The sequence below is a fragment of the Erythrolamprus reginae genome, chromosome 2, assembly GCF_031021105.1.
Source record: "Erythrolamprus reginae isolate rEryReg1 chromosome 2, rEryReg1.hap1, whole genome shotgun sequence".
Taxonomy (NCBI): domain Eukaryota; kingdom Metazoa; phylum Chordata; class Lepidosauria; order Squamata; family Dipsadidae; genus Erythrolamprus; species Erythrolamprus reginae.
The window spans coordinates 46,610,239-46,629,947 of record NC_091951.1 but is presented as its reverse complement, the minus strand read 5'-3'; the positions used below and the strand labels follow the sequence as shown (position 1 = coordinate 46,629,947).

General features: G+C 44.8%; 1 pseudogene; it reads right to left on the bottom strand.

Annotated features, from left to right (window-relative positions):
* The window catches only part of LOC139160359 (zinc finger protein 721-like), a 41,349-nt pseudogene that overhangs the window by 9,769 nt on the left and 11,871 nt on the right, over positions 1 to 19,709 (bottom strand).

Here is a 19,709-nt window from a genome sequence, read left to right as displayed (position 1 = left end):
AGTCATGATGTCAGTAGGTGGTCTAATAGGGAGTTGTTTAAGAGGGATGGTTTGCATCCATCATACAGAGGTACCCAGGTACTCGGTGAGGAATTCAGAACTTTTTTGGACAGGCATTTAAACTAGGTAAAGGGGACAGAGATGTAACTGATGTGGGTGATTTCTGTCCCCGACCAATGAGGATAAAGCAGTTTTTGGAAGCTTATGAAAAGGGAGCTGCAAATAAAATAGATGTAGTTGTTGATGATAAGGGGCAAACTAATAATGAAAATAATGTTCTTCGTGTAATGTGCACGAATGCTCGAAGCTTGAGCAACAAGCTCTGTGAATTAATGGCCATAATATCTAGAGATAATTTGGACCTGGTTGCCATAACAGACATGGTTTAAGGATTCTAATGAATGGGAAATATCCATACCAGGATATACACTGTATAGGAAGGATAGAATAGAGAGAAGGGGAGGTGGAGTAGCCATTTATGTTAAAGAAACTCTAAAAACAACACTAATTCAAAATACATGTCAAGATCTAGAGACCCTCTGGATTTGCATGCAAAATAAAGACGGTTCTGTCATTAGAATTGGGGTGATCTATAGGCCTCCAGGGCAATCTGAGGAATATGACAACAAGATGGTGGATGAAATTACCCAAATGGCAGTAAAGGGAGATATTGTGGTTATGGGTGATTTCAACATGCCTGATGTTGACTGGAATATCCCCAGTGCCCTTACATGCAAAAGTAAGAATATAGTAGAGGCCTTTACAGGAGCAGCTCTGGCACAGCTGGTTAAGACACCAACTAGAGGGGAGAATATTCTAGATTTAGTTTTTACGAATGGGAATTGGGTTTCAGATGTCAAGGTGGGAGAAAATTTAGGTTGCAGTGACCATCTATGTTTGTGGTTTGATGTAAAAACTCATTGTGAGCAATCCTATAATGCAACCAAAGTATTGGATTTCAGAAAAACAAATTTTAATGCAATGGGGGAATATTTAGATAATGAATTAAAGGGGAGGGATAAAATGGCAGGAGCGAGCACCCAGTGGACTGTATTTAAAAAGGCCATCTTAAAAGCCACTGGACTGTATGTAAGACAAATAACTAAAGGTAAAAGGAAGAAGAAACCGCTATGGTTTAGCAATGATGTAAGGACTATAGTCAATGAAAAAAAGGCTGCCTATAGGAGGTATAAAGAGTCTGGAAGTATAGCTGATAGGGAGGTGTATAAAATGAGACAGAAGGAGGCGAAACAGATAATATATGCTGCTAAAGCCTCAAAAGAGGAAGAAATTGCCAAATCTCTAAAGAAGGGGGATAAAACCTTCTTCAGATATATTAGTGATAAGAAGAAGAAAAACTGCGGCATCACGAAGCTTAGTGCCGGGAAAAATACATGCATTAATGGGAATAAGGAGATCGCTGACCATTTCAATAGCTACTTCTGTTCAGTTTTCTCAAAAGACACCTTACAAAATAATAGTATAGAGGGATATAGCATTGCCTCCAACTGTACGGATTCAGCTCCAGTGATCTTAGAAGCCGATGTCTTAGAAGAACTTGAAAGATTAAAGATAAATAAGGCAATGGGTCCAGATGGCATCCACCCCAGAGTTCTTAAAGAACTCAGATCTGTCATTGCTACCCCCCTGACTGATTTGTTTAACCAATCCTTGTTAACAGGAGATGTTCCTGAGGATTGGAGAATGGCAAGTGTTGTGCCTATCCACAAGAAGGGCAGTAGAGAAGAAGCTGGTAACTACAGGCCAGTTAGCTTGACATCAGTTGTCGTTAAAATGATGGAGACTCTACTGAAAAAGAGGATAAATCAGCACCTAAAAAACAATAAATTATTGGACCCAAATCAGCATGGCTTTACTGAAGGCAAATCATGTCAGACTAATCTCATTGATTTCTTTGACTATGTCACAAAGGTGTTGGATGAAGGTGGTGCCGTGGATATTGCCTACCTGGACTTCAGCAAAGCCTTTGATACGGTTCCACATAAAGAGCTGATAGATAAATTAGTGAAGATTGGACTTAATCCCTGGATAGTTCAATGGATTTGCAGCTGGCTGAAGCATAGACACCAGAGGGTTGTTGTGAATGGCGAGTATTCTGAGCAGAGTCAGGTTACAAGCGGTGTGCCACAAGGGTCTGTTCTGGGTCCTATTCTTTTTAATATGTTTGTGAGTGACATAGGGGAAGGTCTGGTAGGGAAGGTTTGCCTATTTGCCGATGACTCTAAAGTGTGCAATAGGGTTGATATTCCTGGAGGCGTCGGCAATATGGTAAATGATTTAGCTTTACTAGATAAATGGTCAAAGCAATGGAAACTGCAGTTTAATGTTTCCAAATGTAAAATAATGCACTTGGGGAAAAGGAATCCTCAATCTGACTATTGTATTGGCAGTTCTGTGTTAGCAAATACTTCAAAAGAAAAGGATTTAGGCGTAGTGATTTCTGACAGTCTCAAAACGGGTGAACAGTGCAGTCAGGCAGTAGGGAAAGCAAGTAGGATGCTTGGCTGCATAGCTAGAGGTATAACAAGCAGGAAGAGGGAGATTATGATCCCGCTATATAGAATGCTGGTGAGACCACATTTGGAATACTGTGTTCAGTTCTGGAGACCTCACCTACAAAAAGATATTGACAAAATTGAACGGGTCCAAAGACGGGCTACAAGAATGGTGGAAGGTCTTAAGTATAAAACATATCAGGAAAGACTTAATGAACTCAATCTGTATAGTCTGGAGGACAGAAGGAAAAGGGGGGACATGATCGAAACATTTAAATATATTAAAGGGTTAAATAAGGTCCAGGAGGGAAGTGTTTTTAATAGGAAAGTGAACACAAGAACAAGGGGACACAATCTGAGGTTAGTTGGGGGAAAGATCAAAAGCAACATGAGAAAATATTATTTTACTGAAAGAGTAGTAGATCCTTGGAACAAACTTCCAGCAGACGTGGTAGATAAATCCACAGTAACTGAATTTAAACATGCCTGGGATAAACATATATCCATCCTAAGATAAAATACAGAAAATAGTATAAGGGCAGACTAGATGGACCATGGGGTCTTTTTCTGCCGTCAGACTTCTATGTTTCTATGTTTCTAATAGAACAGGAGACGGAAGGCACTTGTACTCGCCCCTTACTGACCTCTTAGGAATCTGGATAGGTCAACTGTAGATAATCTAAGGGTAAAGTTTGGGGGTTTGGGGATGACACTATGGAGTCCGGTAATGAGTTCCACGCTTCGACAACTCGGTTACTGAAGTCATATTTTTTACAGTCAAGTTTGGAGCGGTTAATATTAAGTTTAAATCTGTTGGGGCGCTTCTGGCTCCTTTTGTGGAACATAAATTGTTCATCCTTCAGACATTCTATGCATTGATCTAGATGTGACAATTCACTCATATCATGAAGCCTTTGACAGAATAATGTGATGTTTCTGCATAGATATCGACTGACTCAGGTCTCAGTTCTACATTGAGGATGCAAATTTAATTACTTTTCAGAATCACAGTTCTATGCCATGCAGAAGGTCCAGGCTGTCATTCTCTCCCTCTCCCCAGCCTCCCACCTTCAGTTTCATTTTTCAGCGGTTGGTGAGAGGCCTCCCCTAGATGGTTCCCTCACCACAACCTCTCCTCCAGCCCCCCAGACCCACCTTTCTTGTTCTTCAGGTAGAAGAGCCCCACAGATAAGTAGGCCACTCCTATCACGGTCCCCATTATCCACATCCAGTTTGTTCCTGGCAGAGTTGGAAGAATTGGGCTCTGGGGAAGGAGAAGGAGCCTCGCCTGAGCAGGATGCCCATCTTCCCCCAGGAGGGTCCATTCTGGCTCTTCCCTTTAGGAGGGTCTCTCCCTCTTTTCAGGGCAGGATTGAGTCCCCAGAGGAGGGGATGGAGAGGAGGGATTACGCCACTGGATGGTGATGGGGGCCTTCAAGCTGGCATGCCCCACCTGGCAAGTGGTCTGGGTCTCCAGCATCACCTGGAACTGGTAGGTTGTCTCCGTTCTGGAGTCCTACCCAAAGGCACACTGTCCTTCTCTGTCCACCGGTTCTTCAGACATTGGATCTCAATCTCCATAGGATAAAAGTCCGTCATGGTGCAGGAGAGGGAGGGAAATGAGAGGTACAGAAGGACCCAGAACAGAAGACCAAGTCGGTTACTTCAGGTGACACCTGGAACTGTTTCCAGAGCCCTGACAACCCATGCCAAGATCCTTCCTGAGAGGGGGATTTGGGGAAATGCAGAGGGAGACCCCCACCCACAGACCAGGATCTGCCTGCAGGTGGCTGGCTGCTTTCCAGCCAAGGGAACCGGCTATTCCTAAAGAAGGTGGGGAGGGGTCTGAGTCCCAGATGGTAGTTTGCCTAGGACGGGGCAGGTGGGCACTATGGAGTATTGAAGGAATGGGAGGGATCTTGGGGAAAGGAAATGTGGAGGTAGATGGAGGCTGAGATCCGGCAGATACCAAGATAACCACAGAGCTTTGGAAGGGATCCATTTTGATCTCCTCCTTCACCAAATAATCCAACTGGCATAATTCCTAGATGGATTAATGGGGTGGTGGTGTCTAGGTGAATCCCCCAAGAGAGTCCTTAATAGGTCCGTTCTATCTCAAATTATTTTGCTAACAGTGTTGCTCTTCACTGAGGGATTGTTTTTAATCTGTTAATTATATAATGCTGAAGAGCAGTCAATTTGTTATTTGTAATTTAAAAATGGGATGTAACCTGGTTGCCACCTAGAAAAAGAAAATATTTCCAGTGTGGGGTTTGTTTTATTTTTCATAATAAGCCCATTTGCATCTGGGAACATTAAAAAGCTTTATGGAATAGCTTTAAAAAGGCAGTGGCTTTACAAAGTTAAAATCACAACTATTTCTTTGAGAAAGATGTGCAAATTCTGGATGAGTAAAATGTTTCAGCAAGAAAATGGATGGAGTATTTTTAAATAATGTAAATTGAAAAGTTTCAATTTGACATTTTACTGAAAACATCTTAAACTCCTATAGATTACTTTTACCAGTTGATTCAGCCTTTTATCCTTCTGAGGTTGCTAAAATGAGGATCCAGATTGCTGGGAACAATATACTGAATTTGTAAACTGCTCAGAGATAGAGTGGTAAAGAATTGTGGACTAATATATAAATCTAAGTGGAATAGCTATTGTTATATAGTTTCTCCCGAGCATGGATCCTTTTATGAGAAAATAAATTATCATTCCGAGCAAAGGTCTTTCCACACTCCATGCATTTATGTGGTTTCTCCCCTGTGTGGATCATCTTATGGGAATTAAGTACACTGCTATAAGCAAAGGTCTTTCCACACTCCATGCATTTATATGGCTTCTCTCCTATGTGCATCCTTTTATGGGAAGTAAGTGCACTGTTATGAGCAAAGGTCTTTCCACACTCCATGGAATTAATACGGCTTCTCTCCTGTGTGGATCCTTTTATGAGTAATAAGATGACTTTTTCTAGCAAAGGTCTTTCCACATTCCATGCATTTATACGGCTTCTCTCCTGTATGCATCCTTTTATGGGAAGTAAGTGCACTGTTATGAGCAAAGGTCTTTCCACACTCCATGCATTTATATGGATTCTCTCCTGTGTGCATCCCTTTATGGGAAGTAAGTGCACTGTTATGAGCAAAGGTCTTTCCACACTCCATGCATTTATACGGCTTCTCCCCTGTGTGGATCCTTTTATGAGTAATAAGATGACTTTTTCTAGCAAAGGTCTTTCCACATTCCATGCATTTATACGGCTTCTCTCCTGTATGCATCCTTTTATGGGAAGTAAGTGCACTGTTATGAGCAAAGGTCTTTCCACACTCCATGCATTTATACGGCTTCTCCCCTGTGTGGATCCTTTTATGAGTAATAAGATGAATTATTTGAGCAAAGGTCTTTCCACATTCCATGCATTTATACGGCTTCTCCCTTGTGTGGACCCTTTTATGGAAAGTAAGTGAATTGCTCTGAGTAAAGGTCTTTCCACACTCCATGCATTTATATGGTTTCTTCCCTGTGTGGATCCTTTTATGAATACTAAGTAGACTTCTTCGAGCAAAGGTCTTTCCACATTCTATGCATTTATACGGCTTCTCCCCTGTGTGGATCCTTTTATGTACAGTAAGTGAATTGCTCTGAGTAAAGGTCTTTTCACACTCCATGCATTTATATGGCTTCTCCCCTGTGTGGATCCTTTTATGGTAAGTAAGTGCACTGTTATTAGGAAAGGTCTTTCCACACTCCATGCATTTATATGGCTTCTCCCCTGTATGGATCATCTTATGGTAAGTAAGTGAACTGTTATTAGCAAAGGTCTTTCCACACTCCATGCATTTATATGGATTCTCCCCTGTATGGATCATCTTATGGGAAATAAGATGACTTCTTTTAGCAAAGGTCTTTCCACACTCCATGCATTTATATGGCTTCTCCCCTGTGTGGATCCTTTTATGAGTAATAAGCTGACTTATTGTAGCAAAGGTCTTTCCACATTCCATGCATTTATACGGCTTCTCCCCTGTGTGGATCCTTTTATGTAAAGTAAGTGAATTGCTCTGAGTAAAGGTCTTTCCACATTCCATGCATTTATACGGCTTCTCCCCTGTGTGGATCCATTTATGGAAAGTAAGTGAACTGCTATGAGTAAAGGTCTTTCCACACTCCATGCATTTATACGGCTTCTCTCCTGTGTGTATCCTTTCATGGGAAGTAAGTGCACTGTTATTAGCAAAGGTCTTTCCACATTCCATGCATTTATACGGCTTCTCCCCTGTGTGGATCCTTTTATGGGAAGTAAATGTACTGCTATGAGCAAAGTTCTTTCCACACTCCATGCATTTATATGGCTTCTCCCCTGTGTGGATCCTTTTATGGGAAGTAAGTGCACTGTTATTAGCAAAGTTCTTTCCACACTCAATGCATTTATATGGATTCTCTCCTGTGTGCACCCTTTCATGGGAACTAAGTGCACTGTTATTAGCAAAGGTCTTGCCACACTCCATGCATTTATATGGCTTCTCTCCTGTGTGCATCCTTTCATGGGAAGTAAGTGCACTGTTATTAGCAAAGGTCTTTCCACACTCCATGCATTTATATGGCTTCTCCCCTGTGTGGATCCTTTTATGAGTAATAAGAACACTTATTCTAGCAAAGGTCTTTCCACATTCCATGCATTTATATGGCTTCTCCCCTGTGTGGATCCTTTTATGCAAAGTAAGTGAATTGTTCCGAGTAAAGGTCTTTCCACATTCCATGCATTTATACGGCTTCTCCCCTGTGTGGATCCTTTTATGGGAAGTAAGTGCACTGCTATGAGCAAAGTTCTTTCCACACTCCATGCATTTATATGGCTTCTCCCCTGTGTGGATCCTTTTATGGGAAGTAAGTGCACTGTTTTTCGCAAAGGTCTTTCCACACTCCATGCATTTACATGGCTTCTCCCCTGTGTGGATCATCTTATGGGAAATAAGTTGCCTGCTTTTTCTAAAACATTTTGTACATTCCAAACATTTATAAGGCTTCTCTTTTGTGTCAATCACTTTTTGAGATGTAAGGTAGTTATTTCCAAGAGAAAGAATGGATGTCTCATTGTAATTTTGTCCGTTGAGTCTTATAGAATCTTCAACTTTGGTTTGTGTTAGATAGTTTTCATTTACTTTCAATTTAACTTTGATTAGTTTGACACTTTCCCCAATATTATTTTTCCTTATTTTCTCTTCTTGGGAAAGAATGTCTTGCATTGGAGCATCAGTGGAAGATGAGCTTTTCTGATTCAAATTCTTTGACTGGTTTCTCTCAGGGCTTTCAAATTCCATTCGAATTCCAAACTTCTCTGTTCCAACATTAGCATTGATCACCTGGAATAGTTCTTGGGAATCTTGATTTTCCTGCTCATCATTACCTTCAAACGGAAAAGGAAATGAAAATGATTACAAGGTTAGACAAAAAAATCAAAGTGTAGAAAGTCAAGTGAATTTTCTTCTGAATTTCTCCAAAATTCCATTAGGTTATATGTTTGCATGCTTACAGTGGTGTGATATAGACATGATGATTTCTATATTCAAGAGTCATTAAAGCTTATATATATATATATATGTGTGTGTGTGTGTGTGTGTGTATCAAATGTTTTTAGCTGAAATTTTAAAATTAAGGGAGACTAGGATGGTACCATTTAACATATATATATATATATATGTTATATGTTCTGGCCTCATCAGCTAACCACACCCTTCCTTACTGGGATTTGATCTGGTGGACTCTGCCTTGTAAGGCAGAGAATTAGCAGTTGAGCTATCAGACCTGATCCCTTCCAGAACAAGGCCGAAATGGGACCATCCTAGTCTCCCTTAATTTTAAAATTCCAGCTAAAAAAAAACATTTAACACATACAGAATATAGTTGTCGGCTCTAAATAAATTAACTGCCTTGAAATGGTCCTGGGTTGGGACTAGAGGCAAAAAGGACATTCCTTCAATATACCAGGGTGATCCGACATGATATATATACAGTGATACCTCGTCTTACAAACGCCTCGTCATACAAACTTTTCGAGATACAAACTCTGGGTTTGATTTTTTTGCCTCTTCTTACAAACTATTTTCACCTTACAAACCCACCGCCGCTGTTAGGATGCCCTGCCTCCAGACTTCCGTTGCCAGAGAAGCACCCATTTTTGTGCTGCTGGGATTCCCCTGAGGCTCCCCTCCATGGGAAACCCCACCTCCGCACTTCCATTGCCAGCAAAGCGCTCACTTTTGCAATGCTGGGATTCCCCTGCAGCATCACAAAAACACAGAAGTCGGAGGTGGGGTTTCCCATGGAGGGGAGCCTCAAGGGAATCCCAGCAGTGCAAAACGGTCTTGGTATATTCGGGTTTCTTCCCGTGTAGGATTTGGAAATTTCTGTCAACGTTTCGATGAGGTCCCACTCATCATCTTCAGGCTGGTGTTTCTGTCCTTGTTCTAAGACGAACACTGCGAGACCTAAGCTGCCTTCCTTCTATAAATACTGGTGGCTGGGTGTGGTTTGATGGCTCAGCAATTGCCTGCTGTGTAGAAACTTTCTGGTGAGTCAGTGGGGAAACATCTGGGGTCGTTGATGTAGCTGAAGTATGCTGATTAGTTAATGGTTGTTGATTAGGCGTGATATCCTGAGTAGTTGGAGCTTGCAGGCTACTTGATTGTTTTGCAATATGTGTTCTGAGTCTAGTTTCTGTTTTTATGGCTGGGTTACATTTGAGGGCTGGTTTCCAGATGTCTGGTAGGCGAGAGGTATCATCCCGCTTGTTCATATTTTGGGGATGTTTTTCTATCTTGATGGCTTCCATTATTATTCTTTTGCTGTAGTGTTCTGTTTTGGAAATTAATTTAGTACTGTCAAAATCAATTTCATGTCCTGTAGTTTTGAAGTGTTGGAAAAGGGAGGAGGTTTTTTTTTTTTTCCTTAATGCATATATATATGTATGTATGTATGCATGCATGCATGCATGTATGTACAGTGATACCTCATCTTACAAACGCCTCATCATACAAACTTTTCAAGATACAAACCCGGGGTTTAAGATTTTTTTGCCTCTTCTTACAAACTATTTTCACCTTACAAACCCACTGCCGCCACTGGGATGCCCCACCTCCGGACTTCCGTTGCCAGCAAAGCACCCGTTTTTGCACTGCTGGGATTCCCCCCCTGAGGCTCCCCTCCATGGGAAACCCCACCTCTGGACTTCCGTTGCCAGCGAAGCGCTTGTTTTTGCGATGCTGGGATTCCCCTGCAGCATCGCAAAAACCCAGAAGTCTGGAGGTGGGGTTTCCTATGGAGGGGAACCTCAGGGGAATCCCAGCAGCACAAAAACGGGCGCTTCGGCTGGCAAAAGGGGTGAATTTTGGGCTTGCACGCATTAATCGCTTTTCCATTGATTCCTATGGGAAACATTGTTTCGTCTTACAAACTTTTCACCTTAAGAACCTCGTCCCGGAACCAATTAAGTTTGTAAGACAAGGTATCACTGTATATATATATATACCGTGTTTCCCCGAAAGTAAGACAGTGTCTTACTTTCTTTTTATCCCCAAAAGCCCCACTATGTCTTACTTTCGGGGTATGTCTTATATTGGAAAAACAATTGTCAAATTTTTTGTTTTAACCATAAAATTAACATTTATTAACAACCTGAACAGTATTGTATTCACCACAAAACAGCAGATGATACCCCAGTATGCCAGTGTGTATGTTTTACTGATGTATGATTAATACTGTGTGCATTACCGTATTTTAAGCAGGAGGCGGCAGTGACAAGTGCAGGGGACGGCGCGGTGACGTATGGAGAGGGGGGCGGCGCGGAAGTGGGCAGGAGGCGGCGCTCATTAAGATCAGAGGGAGGTGGCAGACGCGGCGACGTATGGAGAGGGGGGCAGCGCGGAAGTGGGCAGGAGGCGGCGCTCATTAAGATCAGAGGGAGGTGGCAGACGCGGCGACGTATGGAGAGGGGGACGGTGCGGATGTGGGCAGGAGGCGGCACACAGCTAGATGAGAGGGAGGCGGCAATACCCCCGTGTTTCCCCGAAAGTAAGACATATGTCTTACTTTTGGGGTACGGCTTATATTAGCCGACCCCCCTGAAACCCCCGATCCGTCTTACAATCGGGGGTGTCTTACTATCGGGGAAACAGGGTATATATGTATGTATGTATGTATGTATGTATGTATGTATGTATATATGTATATATGTACTGTATATATAATTTGACTTCTATGCCATCCAATCCTGAAGGATGCAGGGGGGGCTTACAACAATATAAAATACACAACAAAAAAAGAAGTCAAATGTACAATCTAAAACAATAAAACCATAACAGAGTTATTAAGCCCCGGACTTAGACACTTCCCCCCTGAACACTGAACTTTTTCTAGAACTTACCCTTTTTAGAACTTGGTGTTTTATTGCTGACTTGATTGACTAATGAACTTAATTACCTCCTATATTTTTAGCACTTTTTAGCACTTTATAATTTTTAATAATATTTAATAATTAATAATTTATTACTACTAAATTTAGAGAATAATCTAGAGGAATTGGTATTTTAGTATTAAGAGTAATTTGGCATTTTAGTATTAATTATTAATGGGACTGTATTTTATGCAGATTTTAGTAATTATTGTATTAGGGAGGGTTTTTAATGATGGATCTTTGGGATGGGTGGGAAGGTATGTATGGAATGAATGATTGGGGTGGGTGGGATGTTATGTATGAGGCAAACGGAAATAGTATGAATGAGTACAGTCCACCTGGCGATGGAGAGGCAAGAGGGATGGGGGTGTCTATCTCTAGGGTGGTCGAGGGCCAGAATATTCCGTTTTTTCTGGCGAGAGGCAGATATGGCAGAAGTTACAGGGTGAGCTGTTCTGGGAGAAGAAGGGATAGCTGCTTGAAAGCGATCTCTTGTTCTGGTCCCGTGAGCTCAATTCAGGGTACTGGTGATGAGTGTAATCCGGGCCCTGGGCTCAAGCTGCTGCTACTCAATGCCAGGTCGGTGGTTAATAAAGCTCTCCTCATCTGAGATTTGATCCTGGATGAGTAGGCTGACCTGGTATGTGTGATTGAAACTGGCTGGGCCCGGAGGGAGGAGTGACCCCAGAGAAGGGGGGGAGGAGTGGCTATTATAGCCAGGGAGACTTATTGCCTATGTAGACTCATTGCTCCTGAGATTGCGGGTTCCCTCCTTGTGAAGTTGGACTTAGGAGTTCAGGTGGGCTTGTTGCTTACGTACCTGCCTCCCAGCAGCATATCAACAGCCCTGCCTGTGCTGCTCGAGGAGGTGGCCGGGTTGGTGGTGAAGTTCCCCGGACTTATTGTCTTGGGGGACTTCAATCTACTGTCACTCGGCAGGTCCTCCGGGTTAGCACAGGAGTTCATGGCCACCATGACAGCCATGGACCTGACTCAAGTAGTTCAAGATCCGACTCACGAGGTGGGACATGCACCCGACATGATATTTCTCTTGGAGCATTTGAGTAATGGTCTGAGACTAAGGGGCTTAGATGTGTTGCCTTTGTCATGGTCAGACCATTTTCTGCTAGGGCTTGACTTCCTGGCTCCAATCCTCCCCTGCAGGGAGGCGGAATAGATTAGATGGTTCCACCCCAAACACCTGATAGACCCAGAGGGCTTTCAGAGGGCGCTTGGGGTTTTACCAGAGTCACTCGTCCACAGCTTGGCAGAATCTCTTGCTATGGCCTGGAACAGGGCTGCAACGGAGGCTCTTGACCGAATTGCACCGTTGCGACCTCTCCATGGCGCTAGACCTCAGAGGGCTCCTTTGTTCACCGAGGAACTCTGGGAGTTAAAACGTCAGAAGAGACATCTAGAGAAGCGGTGGAGGAAAAGTAAATCTGAATCTGACCTAACACTTGTAAGAGCTTATGTTAAGGCTTACAAAGTGGCACTCAAGGCGGCAAAATGCATGCATCATGCCGCCTTGATTGCATCAGTGGAATCCCGCCCGGCTGCTCTGTTTAGGGTGACCCGCTCCCTACTTAACCAGGGGGGAGTTGCGGAGCACTTGCAGAGCAGTGCCGAGGAGTTTAATACGTTTTTCGTGGATAAAATCCCTCGGATCCGGATGGACCTTGACTCCGATTGGATAGCAGTGTCGACTGACAATGAGTCAGTCGAGGTGACTGGGCCCCGTCCTTGTCCATCTGTCTGGGAAGAGTTTAATTTGGAGTACTGTGTACAGTTCTGGTTACCGCACCTCAAGAAGGATATAATAGAACTGGAAAAGGTGCAAAAAAGGGCAACAAGAATGATCAAGGGACTGGAGCATCTCCCTTATGAAACCAGGTTGCAATGCCTTGGTCTCTTCAGCCTTGAAACACGGTGTTTAAGGGGTGACTTGATCGAAGTGTATAAAATCATGCATGGGATAGAAAAGGTGGAGCTTTTATTAAGACTTACAAAGTGGCGCTCAAGGCGGCAAGATGCGCGTACCATGCCGCCTTGATTGCATCAGCGGAATCCCGCCCGGCCGCTCTGTTTAGGGTGACCCGCTCCCTTCTTAACCAGGGGGGGTTGGGGAGCCCTTGCAGAGTAGTGCCGAGGATTTTAACACGTTTTTCGCTGATAAAGTCGCTCAGATCCGGGCCGACCTCGACTCCAATTGTAAAACAGAGTCGACTGACAATGAGTCAGTCGAGGTGACTGGGGCACGTACTTGTCCACCTGTCTGGGAAGAGTTTGATCTGGTGACACCTGATGAAGTGGACAAGGCCATTGGAGCTTTGAGTTCCGCCATCTGTCTACTGGATCCGTGTCCCTCCTGGTTGGTCTCGGCCAGCAGGGAGGTGACACGGAGCTGGGCCCAGGAGATTACCAATGCTTCCTTGGGGAGAGGAGATTTTCCAACATTCTATAAAGAAGCGCTCGTGCGCCCCCTCCTCAAGAAGCCTTCCCTGGACCCAGCCGTACTTAATAACTATCGTCCAGTCTCCAACCTTCCCTTTATGGGGAAGGTTGTTGAGAAGGTGGTGGCACTCCAGCTCCAACGGTCCTTGGAAGAAGCCGATTATCTAGGTCCCCAGCAGTCGGGTTTCAGGCCCAGTTACCGCACGGAAACCGCTTTGGTCGCGTTGATGGATGATCTCTGGCGGGCCCGGGACAGGGGTTTATCCTCTGTCCTGGTGCTCCTCAATCTCTCAGTGGCTTTCGATACCATCGACCATGGTATCCTTCTGCACTGGTTGGAGGGGTTGGGGGTGGGAGGCACTGTTCTCCAGTGGTTCTCCTCCTACCTCTCTGGCCGGTCGCAGTCGGTGTTAGTGGGGGGTCAGAGGTCGGCTCCGAGGTCTCTCCCTTGTGGGGTGCCTCAGGGGTCGGTCCTCTCCCCCTTGCTATTTAACATCTACATGAAACCGCTGGGTGAGATCATCCAAGGACATGGGGTGAGGTATCATCAATATGCCGATGATACCCAGCTTTACATCTCCACCCCATGCCCAGTCAACGAAGCGGTGGAAGTGATGTGCCGGTGCCTGGAGGCTGTTGGGGCCTGGATGGGTGTCAACAGACTCAAGCTCAACCCGGATAAGACGGAGTGGCTGTGGGTTTTGCCTCCCAAGGACAATCCCATCTGTCCGTCCATTACCCGGGGGGGGGGGGGAATTACTGACCCCCTCAGAGAGGGTCCGCAACTTGGGCGTCCTCCTCGATCCACAGCTCACATTAGAAAACCATCTCTCAGCTGTGGCGAGAGGGGCGTTTGCCCAGGTTCGCCTGGTGCACCAGTTGCAGCCCTATCTGGACCGGGACTCATTGCTCACAGTCACTCATGCCCTCATCACCTCGAGGTTCGACTACTGTAATGCTCTCTACATGGGGCTACCTTTGAAAAGTGTTCGGAAACTTCAGATCGTGCAGAACGCAGCTGCGAGAGCAGTCATGGGCGTAGCTAGATATGCCCATGTTTCACCATCACTCCGCAGTCTGCATTGGCTGCCGATCAATTTCCGGTCACAATTCAAAGTGTTGGTTATGACCTTTAAAGCCCTTCATGGCATTGGGCCAGAATATCTCCGAGACCGCCTCCTGCCACACGAATCCCAGCGACCGATTAGGTCCCACAGAGTGGGCCTTCTCCGGGTCCCGTCAACTAAACAATGTCGGTTGGCGGGCCCCAGGGGAAAAGCCTTCTCTGTGGCGGCACCGGCTCTCTGGAACCAACTCCCCCCGGAAATTAGAACTGCCCCTACTCTTCCTGCCTTCTGTAAACTCCTTAAAACCCACCTTTGCCGTCAGGCACGGGGGAATTGAAACATCTCCCCCTGGGCACGTTTAATTTATACATGGTATGCTTGTGTATGTGTCTGTTAGTATATGGGGTTTAATTGCAGCACCTCTACTGTCATTTATAAGTATGAACAACGGAGGTGCTGCTGCAACACTCTTATTTCAGGACTGGGTCTCAAGTACTTGGGGGTGGGCTGATAGTAACTTGGAATGGTCACTAAGTGAACTGTCATAACCAAAGGATTACCTGTGCTCTAGGATGCTCTGCGTGACACTGAACCAAATCTTTGTCTTGAATTGGATTGTGAGAAAACCTTTCCATGACCTGGGTGTGAAGGTTCTGTTCTCCCACAATTTTGGAGGTTTCATAGGACACTCCTCTCACATGACCTCCAGAGGATACATAAAAGCACTATAATCTAACTCAGTAGTTCTCAACCTGGTGGTCAGAACTACTCGAATGACCATTTCACAGGGTCCCCTAAGATCATGGGAAAAGATAAATTTTCCATGGTGTTAGGAACTAAAGCTTCTATTCAGGCGTCTTGGAACTAGGAATCCGACTAATCAGGTATTTACAGTAGAGGTGTACCTCTGACCTTCCTGCCAATCAGCGTAAAGTTCTGTTGGAGAATTGGCACTAGAGTTATGGTTGTGGGCAGGGCCGCCGATAGGCCAGTATTACTGGTACTGGCGTCAGGGGCCTGGCCAAATTGAAAAATGGGGGGGGGCGGTTTTGGCCCGCCAGTGTGCCTGCCCCCTGGCGCCCCACATCAGTCACTGTGCCCAGCACCGTTCCCTGCTGTAGGCTGCACACGCCTGCGCCAGCGCACCCCAAAACGCCCCCCCAGCACCCTTTTCCAAGGGCGCGCATGGAGCCGCCCCCTCGCGCCCTGGCTACTCGCTGCTGCCCCCCGCCCGCCCGGCCTCTCTTTCTCCTCCACTTCCACCTTCGCCAGGCTCTCAGCGAGGGGGCTGCAGGAGAGGCGGGGCAGGCGTTCTCACAGCGGGGGCCGGCGAAGGTGATTCTCAATGTCGAGCGTGCGGGTCGGCGCGCGCTCTCCCCATCCCCCTGCCAGCCCAGCCCACCCGGAACATTCAAAGTAAGAAAACCTTCGGCTGGGCTTTTTTTCCCCCTTTCCCCCCTTACTTTGAATGTTCCGGGTGGGCTGGGCTGGCAGGGGATGGGGAGAGCACACGCTGGCCCACGCGCCTGACATTGAGAATCACTTTCGCCAGCCTCCGGAGAACGAGAGAGTGAGAGCGACAGAGCAAGATAGAGAGAAAGTGAAAGAGAGAGAGAGAAAGAGGGGAGAGAGAAAGAGATAGCAAGAGAGAGAAAGTGAGAGAAAGAAAACAAGAGAGAAAGAGTGAGAGAGAGAGAAAGCAAGGGAGAAAAAAAACAAGAGAGGGAAAGTGAGAAAAAGAGAGAGCATGAGGGGGAGAGATAGAGAAAGAGAGGAAGGAAGAGAGTGAGAGAGGAAGGAAGAGAGAGAAGAATGGAAGGAAGAGAGAGAGAGAAATGATAGAAAAAAGGGGAGAAAAAAAGAGAAATGAGAAAATGATTGAGGCACAGAATGACAGGAAAGAGAGAGAAACAGAGAGAGGTGACTCTTGATTTAAAGCATATGGTAAAAGCACTTAAATAATAACAGAAAAAAACACCAGCCCTCACCTGTTTTTATTAATAGTTTGCTGGTTGTTTTAGTTTTAATAGTAATGGATTTTGGTTTTAAATTATTAATTTCTTTTAATAAAAAAGAAGGGATTATATATATATATGTCGCCCAGTCCCAAGTTTTTCCTTATTTCCAGATTGCATTTCGTCTTGGTGAGGTTTCGCCCATTGCTTCTTGTACTACCTTCAGGTGGCATGGAGAATAAATAGATGCAATCTGCTCTGTGGCAGTCCTTTAAATATTGGGAAACTACTATTGTATTCCCCTCAGTTTTCTATTTGTTGAGCTAAACATACTCGTTCTCTTAGTCCTTGTTCATAGGACTTAGCCTCTAGGCCAGGGTGTGTTTGACCTCAGAGGGCAGGGGGAGGGCTTGCCTAGGGTGTGTGGCCATGGTGGGCATGGCACGGGATTTGGGGGGCAGTAGTTTTAAATGGCGGGAGGGGAGGCAGACACTTAGACTGTATGGGGCCCCAAAATTCCTGATGGCGGCCCTGGTTGTGGGTCACCACAACCCGAGAAACTGTATTAAGGGGTTGTGGCATTAGAAAGGCTGAGAACCACTGATCTAACTTCTTGAACTTTGATTGGTGACAAGCAAACTCTTACCGGGAGAGACCACGTTCCTATAGTTTTCAAGCATGACTTCCAAATGCAGCGATTTCTGGTCAAGATTCAGCATAGACCATTCCTCCTCAGAGAAAGACACAGCCACTTCCTCGAAAGACACAAGACTCTCCTGAAAATGGAAAAAAGAATAGAACAGGAGGATTTCCAAGATCTTTTCATCTTCATCAATGATTTAGACAAGCGAATAGAAGGGGAACTCATCAAATTTGCAGACAGGAATAACAATATTCCACAAGATAAGCTTGGGATATAGAAGGATCAACAGATTCAACCCATCTAACAAACAAAATCAACAGTGAAAAAAGTAACATTCTACATTTAGGAAAGAAAACCCAAATGCATTCGCATAGAAAATCTGATACCTGGGACTTCTGGTTTTGACGACATGTTAGCGCTGGGGCTGTTTTGGCTTTCATGGCTTTTTTAGCTGCTGAGGGTAATCATAGACCTGTAGGGCCAGAAATCTGAAGGGAAACTCCAGCGCACTCGGGGAGGCCAGGCAAGCCCCCACCCCCCCGGGCATCGGAGAAAATCTCCAGGGCTGACCGTGAAGAGACTGGCTCACAAGCCGGTCTAGAGACCTGGCGTTTCGACTCCATAGTGGAAGCTACAAGACAGGGAAAGCGACTGAGATGTGGATTGGGAGATCGTGGGAAGTTTCAGTGTGGACAGATCGCTAGTGATAGATACTAGTGGATTATGGGGAGAAAACCCTTCTGCTGCCAAGATTTGACAGAGGGAGATCGTGCCAGGAGAGAGAGAAGAGCGGGAACTGCACTGACGGACTTAAAACAACGAAATAATCAAGAACTGGCGGAATAGGCAGACAATAACCAGAGCAGAATGCAAGGGATTAATCTTGACACCGCTGCACTCTGCTAGGAATATAAGATTAGAAAACTGCAGTTTTGGTGAGATTGAAGGGAGATCGGCAGAGATGGGACAGAGGGTTTTTTTGGAAGGTGCAGAGGTCTGGTGGATGTTGTGTGGATTGACTGACAGAATGGCTGAAACTGAATGAGAGTCGGTGACGTGTAATCAGAGGATATTTTCTTTGTGATTTCTTTAAAAAATATCTTTTTACTTATTCATATTGATAAAAATAGAACAACACAAAAAGAAAGCATACATACATACAAACAGAACAAAATAAAGCATTATGCTTTATACATTAAGTAACTTTGGTGTCAGAACTTAAAGTTGATATTTTAGCAGGATATTTTTTTATTTGCAGCTTATTCATTTGCAACATTTCAATTCCTACTTACTAATACATGTTAATCTCCTTAAATTATCAATATCTATTTCATTATGTTTCCTTTCATCTCAACTATATTTATTCTGTGGTTCTATGGTTCATTAAAGCATCTATATTTAGTTTTGTCAACATCTTGTTTTTTCTGTTCATTTTTCTCCATTTTCATTTGAGTGTGTATTTACAAACAAGATTTTAATTATTTGTATACATTTTTTTTGTTATCCAGATATACCATCAGTCCCAAATATTGTGGAATTCCTTGCTATCTTTATCTGTAGTTCTTGAGCAAGCGTAGTCATCTCTACAACCTCATAGACCTTTAATATCAAATTAAACATAGTTGGGAGGGTCTCCTGCTTCCAGTATTGGCATATATGATTCTTGTTGCGGTTGTTTTATATATAGTATTAAGTGTCTGTCATTTTTAGTAATTTTATGCCTAATTATTCCAAGGAGGAAGAGTTCCGGTTTTAATGGTATTTTCCCCCTATTATTTGTTCGATAATATCTTTAACTTTCTTCCAAAATTTCTTGACTAGTGGACACGTCTAACACATATGATAGTATGTACCTATTTACATGTCCAACACTTCGGGGATTGTCTAGGGCAGTGTTTCCCAACCTTTTTGAGCCACGGCACATTATTCATATTTTCAAAATTCTGGGGAACACTGAAGGGGGGGGCGGGGGGCGGGGCTAAAGAAAAGTTTGGACAAAAAAAAATCTCTTCCTCCATTTCACTCTATTTCTCCCTCCCTCTTTCTCTCTCTTCCTTCCCTTCTTTCTCTCTCTCCATCCCTCTTTCTTTCTTCCTCTTTTTTGCTCTTTCTCTCTCCCTCCTTCCCTCCCTCCATGTCTTTCCCTCTCCCTCCTTCCCCCCTCTCTTTCTCTCTCTTGCTTTCTTTCCCTCTCTTTCTCTTTCTCTCTTCCCTCCTTTTTCTCTCTCTCTCTTTCTCTCTCGTTCACCATGCCGGCAACAGAGAGAAAAAGAAAGAGAGAGAGAGAGCTGGAGAGAGAATGGAGGGCGCCGTTGTCTTCGCCTCCGCCGCCGGCTCTGCAGCTAAGAGGCAACAGCAGCCATCAGCCTCCTCGCCCTCCCAGACGTTCCCAGCGCCCGGCCATGCGCCGCCTCCCATTAGCCCGGCTGACCTTTCCCTGCTGCCGTTTTCTCTTCATGGCGCAAAGCCACACAGTCCCGGACTCCCGGATCGCTCGCTTTTCCGGCCAGCAAGCGCGGCGCGGCGCTTCCTGGGCAGATGGCTTTGCTGACCGGAGAAGCGAGCGAGCGGCCATGAAAACGGCAGCAGGGAAAGGTCGGCCGGGCTAACGGGAGG